A 7764-nucleotide genomic window follows, 5' to 3' on the forward strand; every position below is an offset into this window, starting at 1 on the left:
GACTTTTGTACAGCTATTATCATTACAAAAGTTGATGAAACAAGAGATGTATGGATGAATATCCAAGTTTCCTCTACATTGGAGATTCAGCCATCAATGCGCATTTGCTCGGCTTTTGTATTTTTTCTGCATTCATACCCGCATGAAGCATTAAATGAAATCAGGGATGATTGCAGAGACATAACTGCACAATCTTAACATTTAAACTTACTGAGCATGCCTATAAATTGAAAACAATTTTAGTTTTGAGTGAAGAGGAATATTATACATATATTACATGGCTTCGAGGGCGACATACCAGAATATTTGCCCCGAGGTGACAGAAAAGCCCTGGAGTGTTATGTCGCCCGATGCCGAAGGCAGAGGGCGACATAACACTCCAGGGCTTTCCTGTCACCGAGGGACAAATATTCTGGCATTGTCGCCCGAGAAGACATGTAATATATGTTATATATAACATTTTTAAACAAATCAAACTCGGGTTATCAACATATTATTTAATTCACAAGGCAGAGGAAAACATTTTAAAACACTAACGCTTATGTTTATCACTTTGTCGTATTTGCCGAATTTTTTTCATCAATTAAACTATCGAGTTCATCTGAACTTAGATGAACAAATCGCAGACGATGGCCTGACATGTTTAAAATATGCGGATCTGTTTACCTTTGCTTAGCAACTGGTTCGTTGAATTTCGAACCCGACGTAATTAATATGCAGAATTCTTGCACGCGATGGTGATATTACAGTTTCGGGAGGGCAATATAACTATTTCCTGTGAAATATAACTGTTTCCGGGAGGGCAATATAACTGTTTCCGGTGTGATTCAGCAATGTGCAGGGCATAGTAATAAAATTATTTCATTTGTGACATAACGATAAAACTTATTCAAAAATGGTATATAACTATTTGTTATATTCAGTAGTATATTCTCACTATATAACTCTATATAGACAAATAGTCAATAATAGTTATATTAGCTCGTCCGAATAATATTGACCGGTCAATATTTTTTTGATATTGACCGGCTAGGAATAATATCTAGAGAACATTCCCTCTATTTCAAATAATCGCCTCTGATTAGTTGATTCGTAAACGATGACGTAAATAACTCTTCGCGACTCCAAAACAAGGTGACGTCATAATAGACAGTCAGTCAAGGCAAGTAAACAACGGACACGCAATGCGACGGTTTGCTATCATAACGGATAAAAGGATTTGCGAATTACTGTGAAGTAAAATCAGGTATAACATCTGTATGTTAATTCTTACGGTCGGCGGAATATCACCAGTGACCGTTTGATGCTGAGCATATTTTGGAAATGAACTTTGCACAGAATTGAATTCGTGAATTCTTTGTTTAGCCGAGAAAATTACGGCGATCTGTTTTCGATTACTTTCTTAATTTTGGTTTGTTTCTTCATATAACAAAACAAATGTTGACTGTGTTTTCGGGCAACATTGATTATATCAGCCCCCTTGGGACGAAAATATTGCCCTCCGCTTCGCGTCGGGCAATATTTCGTCCCTCGGGGGCTAATATAATCAATGTTGCCCTCAACCCCAGTCAATATGTGTATAATATAGGCATCGGCGTTACTACTGTGTGCACGGCATCAGCGTTACTGAGGATTTATTACCATCTCTTGGAGTGAAGACTTCTAAGTGTGGTATAAAGTGATAGTTCACGTGGATTTATCATTAGTGGAATAGCAAACATGTTTTTGTATTAAATCACAACACTGACGTGGCGATATTATTCTATATGTAAAAAAATACGAAATTAACTTTACGTCAATAGAACCTTATTTCTGACCAGTAACAAATTTGTCTGGACAGTTACTCCGAAATGTCTTTCACGGTGAAATGACAATTAGTTTACTTCATTTGTAGTCTTCAGTTAAGTTATTGATTGAATACGAGAAAATGAGAAATAAAAAGAAGAAGAAAAAAACCAGACGCATTTTTGTAGAAATTGGGCTAATATCAATTACTGCCAAATGAACGTATTGGATAGGATGAATTCAAAAGGTCTTACTTTTCCCACGAAAAAAAAAATCAAATCAGAATATTGTCTTCTACGCTTTCCCAAGGCTCCGACCGTTTGGTAATTATATCACAGTGATTGAGTCTACTTTTGATTTCATCTGAACTAAATTCAGTGTAGGGATATTTTTTTTTCAATGATTTTTGCTATCTTTGCTTACAGTACGTAATAACAAGGTACTTATTAAAGTAAATTCGTTAAAAGAAAGTGAGCGCACAAGATTGTAAGTTTGCAGGAATCCTCGACACGAATCAATTGGGATTTAAATGTCTATAACCTCGAAAGGCTATGTACAGGTTTCAACAAAAATATATTATGTTGAGAGTCGAAGTACAGGCTATTCCGGTTATTAAAAAACTCACAAAGCTTTCAAAAAATGGCAATGAGAGGTAAACCGATAACTATGTAGTTGGAAATGTTATTGCAAACACATTTTAATGAAGTTATATTGTGTATAACCTAAAAAACTAGTAATAAGAAAATAATTTTTTATAGCGTTCAAACAGCATATCTAGAAATCAATAGCAACAAATTAAAATATACCGATATATTATAATTCAACACCATGTTATAATAACAAACATTTAAAACAAAAAAGTTTAATTTTAAAAAAAAAAAGACCACCAGTTGGATTTGAACCCAAAACACTGAATGTATGTATTCACTAATCCAGGACGAAACCACTGAGCCATGCGAGACTTGACAATATATGCTCTATAAAGTACTGTTTGAAACAACACTGTCATATCAATGGACTTTGCTTTTTATCCTTCAAAAAAAAAATAATTCAAAAAAGTACATAATTAGTCATCTCTGGGTCATCTCTCCATCTTTTTTTAAAAAGCGACATTTTTAATGTTGAAATATGTTACCTTTACACGTTTCAAATTTGTGGAGAGAAGACCCAGAGACAACAAAATCATTTTAAAACAGTTGTAAATAAGTAGGATTTTGCATGAATTGCATCGTGTTGCTATATTTAGACCCATATTATAATAAAACCTTTTGCATTTCAAATATTTTTCCACTCATTCCACATCCAACAGAAACCAAATAACGGTTATAATTCGAAAAATATTCAAAATTAATTGATGAAATTTTCACTCTCCTTGTGCGCTCAGATTCCTGCCGAATCTACATCTTAAGCGCCCACATTCTTTTTATCTGTCCGTAAATCGGTACGAAACCGATCTGTTCGTTTCTCAACACTGATTTGAACTTTGACACAGACACTTAAAAGGTTTGAGTATATTGGACAGAATGTGATTCATTTTTAAGTGTTAAACAAGCACAGATCTAGATTGTGAGGAGGTGAAGGGTCCAGATCCCTCTGACAAACCCCTCCCCCTCCCAACCTAGGCCCGTCCATAGTTGTCGAGCATAAGGTGCCCCTAAACATCATTCAAGACTTGCGGATTTTCGTTCAATTCTGAATCAGGAATCACATCATATAATCTGTCACTTTTTTTGGTAATTCGATCATGATGTTCATGCACTTACCCACCCAATAATTTCGATTTCATAATTGATTCACTGAAATATGACAACGTGCGCGAAACTGGCTTGACGCTTACTTAGATGCTTCCGCCTAAACTGTGGTAAAATATGATTATTTATCATGTAATCTATTGAATGCAATCTTTAGATCTTTAGTTTGCAATTCATAATCTACCTTTGCTGACATAAGACTTCAGTTTTTAAGGTCTTCCGTTTCCAACGGAAGACCTTATAGTTTTCGTACTGTTTCTTATTATTATTATTATTTTTTTCCACGAATTTTGTGCACGCGATTTCTCGAAAACTATTCGGCCGATTTCGACCATTTTTTCACAGATGACTGCCAGTGGTCATAATTCTAGAAGTTTTTTGAAATTTTGAAATCGTCACTTCCGGTTCTGATTTACGGCCGATTTTGTAAGTTTTTACGACCAATTTTGTGCAGACATAAACTCAGAGACTATCAGAGATGTGAATATAAAATTTTCAGGATAGGTAGACCATAGTTTGAAGTTGTGCACAATGCAATTTTTTTACGCCAGTAGCGCCATTTCTATGAGCTCGCCTAGGCTCGAAAATTGGGTACGAATTTCGAATCAAAATTTTCATACGTTTTGATCTGTATCTTTTTATGAGTTGATATTTTGTTAAAACATATATTATAAAAGTAGTAGATAATCAAAAGTTCTTTCCAACAAAATCAAAACAATGGGGCTGGCCCCTTAAATAAGGGGCCAAGACTCTCGTAAACTCTATTACAAATAACATAAAAACGATAACGATTTTGTTATGCATTATAGAAGCAAAGTTGTTAATCGTAACAATATCTAATAGGTAAAATCATTGCCGCGCCCATTTATTACGTAATTAGGGATTTTTCGGGGCCAAAGTACTTAAACTTTGACGCAATATATCTAGAGAAGTAGACATATTTTGTTAAGCATTGTAGAAGAGAAAATGTTTGCATTGATGATTCTAATCGATTCCATCAATCAAAATAACAATGTATGTCCCCATTAAGGATCTAGAAGGCTGGCCCCTAAAATATTCAATCATTTGTATCTCAAAAATGATCAACAATTTTAGATGGGTGTAAGAACAAAAAATGTTAGAATTCTTAAAACATTTTCAAAGAAATCAAGAAATAGGGGCTGGCCCCTTTAATAAGGGACCAAGACACTCGTAAACTCTATTACAGATAACTCAAATACGATAAAGATTTTGTAATGCATTATAGAAGCAAAGTTGTTGATCGTTACAATATCTATCAGGTAAAATCTTTGCCACGCCCATTTATTACGTAATTAGGGATTTTTAGGGGCCAAAGTACTTAAACTTTGACGCAATATATTTAGAAAAGGAGACATATTTTGTTAAGCATTGTAGAAGAGAAAATATTTGCATTGATGATTCTAATCGATTCCATTAATAAAAACACCAATGTATGTCCCCATTAGGGATCTAGAAGGCTGGCCCCTAAAATATCCAATCATTTGTATCTAAAACATGAATAACAATTCTAGATAAGTGTTCGAACAAAAAATGTTAGTATTCGTGAGACCTTTCGAATGAACTCAAGAAAAAAGGGCTGGCCCCTTAAATTAGGGGCCAAGACACTCGTTAACTCTATTAAACATACCTTAAAAACGATCAAAATTTTGTAATGCATGATAGAAACAAAGTTGTTGATCGTAACATTATCAGTTTGTAAAACTCATTTCAAAACCCATTGATGACGTAATTAGGGATTTTAGGGGAATAAAATCTTAAATCTTTAATGTGCTGTATGTGGAAAGGCAAAACTCTTTGATAAGCATTTTAAAGGATATTGACGATGGTATATGATATCTGAAATGGAGTGGTTATCTCAAATTTCATTGATATTTTAATCGTATCGTTTAAAAATTGAACGGAAGACCTACTCGTTACTCGTAACGAGATCGTATCTAGTTGTTTATATATTCGGTCGACCGATCATTTACTATGAATATTTTACTTATCCCATTCAAATGAAGGCTCAAAGTCAAACACAGCCAAGTTATGCACTGAACTTCCTGATAGGGCAACAGATGGCTGAAAAGCATTGTATAAGCAAGTCCATCGATTGCATAAAAAAACCCAGACCCCCACCAACTAATCCCTGAAGCATAGCATCTGATATGAAAATAGAATCTGATCGATGAAAAAACACACATCAAATTGAGATTGGTCACTTAAATTGTATTGTAATGAAGATGCAAAAGATTTCACACTTTTGCATCTTTGCACTGAATATATTGAACAAGGTTGATTCAGATCATGCATATGTACAATGGTTTCTTCATTTGATCAAACATAATGGTTTCGCGGGTCTTGGAAACCAATGAGACACATGGGTGTCCTGAAAAAAAGAAACATATATATATATATACATATGTCGACACTTCCGCCGCTGATACAATGGGGAGTCTATAAAATAATAAGTAAGTAAATAATTCATATCCAAGTGATGTGAATTATTGACAATTATACAAACATTTGATATCATAAAATATTTGCAAGTCATCTGCTATTGTTAAAGTGTGTCGGATAAAGGAACTTTGGAAAGACCAACTACAACCAAGGGAACTAGTTACCTTGAACATGATTATCGAGTAATCCTTTAAGAGGTAAGAACATTTTCTTTCTTTAAAAAAATAACTAATACTTGTATCTATACAGTTTGGATGAGGAACAATATAGTATTTGGAATGATCTGAATTTAAAAAAATATATATATTGCAAACAACATTAAAATTTTAAGACTACACGTGTTTCAATCTCATAAGAAGAAGGGCTCTGTATAAAAATACATGTATAGCAAATATTCAAAATATTCAAACTATTCAAAATATTCAAATATTCAAACTATTCAAACTATTCAAACTATTCAAAATATTCAAAATATTCAAATATTCAAACTATTCAAAATATTCAAATATTCAAAATATTCAAATATTCAAAATATTCAAAATTTAAAACTAAAATATTTGATTTTTTTTTACTTTATGATAGTTCATAACTTATCATATAAAAAAAAAAAAAAAGAAAAAAAAGAAAGAAAATCTAATAGTTAAATTGCTGACCCCCAAGTCTCCTTAAAAAATTTAACGACTTTAATTCAATGTAATCAGACACTTAGCTTAGAAGGATAAAAGTGTGAAAGTGTCACAATCTTGTATCAATACCAATGATTTTATCAGGTGCAAAAATGTCACAACATCGGAATACCTACCTGACCTCGCCTTAGTGCTTACATTAACTCGCGCATTTATTAAGCTAACCCATAAACAGCCGCATTTAACCAGTGCCAGCTGGATTTATAGCAAGTTCAATACATTCATGTTATCCCTTTTCGTATCACCTAATGACGTCAGGATTAGTGAGAATATTCTTGATGGGACGTTTGCCAAACATTTTTCAACCAATCAAATTCTAGTTATACACAGACGAGTCCGAAAAGCAGTTTAGGCCTTGCGCTTAATAAGCATAAAGTAAACATGCAACGTTGTACAATAAAATTATTAGTATAGGAATTAAAGTTAAACGCACCGGTTTAGATCGGGGCACCAGTGGTCTCTTTAAATGTGATTTCTTCTACACACACGGACGTTTTAAGAAAAATACTTTAGTAATGAGTCCATTGAGTTTCTTCTAATCTGTATGAAAGTATGCAACTCCGAAGATCGTGTGAAATGTGATTTCTTCTACTTACAAGGACATTTTAAGGAAAATAATTAATCTATTGAGTCTCTTTTAATCTGTATGAAAGTATGCAACATTTAAGAAAGATCGTGCAGAGCTATTGATGTTGAAATCAATTGAAACCTTTTTTGAGTCAGCGGTTGTCGTGCAACCTAAACTCATTTCCTTTTCTTTCCGTTTCTAAATCTTATATTTTATAAAACAATATTTCTTTTCGTACAATTGCGACTAAATATTTCAGTCACATTAATATACCTTCATTGTATTTTTCTCGTTTATTTCAGTCATAAAAAGCAACTTAAAAGCACAATTGGAAGCAAAATCATTTTATTATCTTAACGCTTACTAGTAGTTTATGTCAGGCATTTTGCAGCGATATGATATTCATCTCATGTTGCGTTTTAAAAGCTTGATTGTGGAATTGACCATGCATTTTTACTAATTCCACATGTGGTGGATATTGGCTGCAGAGAAAAAGAAATAATGAGTCAATATC

The sequence above is a fragment of the Magallana gigas genome, chromosome 7, assembly GCF_963853765.1.
Source record: "Magallana gigas chromosome 7, xbMagGiga1.1, whole genome shotgun sequence".
Classification (NCBI taxonomy): domain Eukaryota; kingdom Metazoa; phylum Mollusca; class Bivalvia; order Ostreida; family Ostreidae; genus Magallana; species Magallana gigas.